The following is a 1,530-nucleotide window of genomic DNA, read 5'->3' as shown; positions in this document are numbered from 1 at the left end:
AGAGAGAGAGAGAGAGAGAGAGAATCCTGAATTTACCTCCAAGAGTGTGAGAAAATAAATTCATGCTCTGTAAAGCCAGTCACCTGATCACCTGTGGTATTTTTTGTTGTACCAGAACTAAGCAACCAAGACAGAAAGTATCTTTATTTTCCTTGTAGTTCTCTTGGGTCAATTGTCTTGCCTCCTTAGTTAACCATTTGCATAGGTGATATCTGACTATACTCATGTCACTGTATCAGCAGCTGTTTGTGGAGTGGATATGACTTAACCAGGCTGTTGTTGTTGTTGTTAGGTGTAGTTGAGCCCAGTGTAACTCAAAGAGACACTATGAGCAACAGACCTGAACCCTGTCCTATCCCTTCCTATCCTGTCTTACCCTCATATCTCTGACATAAAGCAGTCACTGTGTCAATCCATCTTGTTGAGGGTCTTCCTCTCCTTTGCTGACCTTGCACCTCTCCAAGCATGATGCCTTTTGCCAGGGAATACCCCCTCCTAGCAGCATGCCCAAACTATATAAGATGAAACTTTGTCATCCTTGCCTCCATGGAACACTCTGGCTGAACTTACTCCAACATTGTATCTGTTTGCTCTTTGGCAGTTCCTGGGATATCCATGAAATGTACAGAGTGTTCCCGCAATACTCTTAGCTGAGTGTCCCATGGGGCAGGCCCAAACCACCTGGACACTGCAATTAGAAATAATGGAATATAGCTGACATCCAAGCAGATATATGCACACCCATGTTTATTGCAGCTTTGTTCACAATAGCAAGGAGTTGGAAACAACCTAAGTGCCCATCAACAAATGAATGGCTAGAGAAGCTGCGGTATATTCGCACAATGGAATACTATGCTGCATTGAAAAACAAGGAACTCATGCAATAAATATTATTCAAAATGGGTGATTCTGGAGAACATTATGCTGAGTGAAATATCCCGGTCACAAAAGGACAAATATTACATGATGCCACTGTTGTAGAATGGGACTGTCCTTGGGGTTGGGGAGAGACTGAGTAAGATGAGTTCAATAATGTATACTGCACTGAAACAGAGGAGGGAGAAAACTGTTTAAAAGAGCCATATGACCAGGTACTTCTGTCATCACAGGAGTCTAGAGTGAGGGCTACATGGTGGAGGGGACCTGGGGGAGGGTTTGTAAAACAATGAAAGACTCCTTTCTTTTACTTTTCCATAATTTTTGACTCATGTACTTATAACTTGTTAGTCAAATTTGTGTCTTCTAGGTTGCAACACCCCCATGATACATCTTCAAGGATATGAACATGTAAGGCCAAGCACAATCAATAAGAGTGCATCTAAATTCCAAAATCAATCTCCATAATAGTCTATGTGTTTGCTACTGCCAAAGGGGCCCTTTAGAGTAGTGAGAGAAGATCTTCACCCTGAAACTCACAGAGTCCCTTTTCAGCAGGAGGTAGCTAAGAGAATACACCATCCCCTTTTCCTTATGAATCAGGGTGAAGTCTCTCTCAGGGAGGAGTGATAGGGAATGGCAAAGGACACACCG

Source organism: Elephantulus edwardii, unplaced genomic scaffold, assembly GCF_000299155.1.
Source record: "Elephantulus edwardii isolate Elephantulus edwardi_28Jun2011 unplaced genomic scaffold, EleEdw1.0 scaffold00215, whole genome shotgun sequence".
NCBI lineage: Eukaryota > Metazoa > Chordata > Mammalia > Macroscelidea > Macroscelididae > Elephantulus > Elephantulus edwardii.
The sequence above is the reverse complement of the archived record's forward strand: the minus strand, read 5'-3'. Positions refer to the sequence as shown.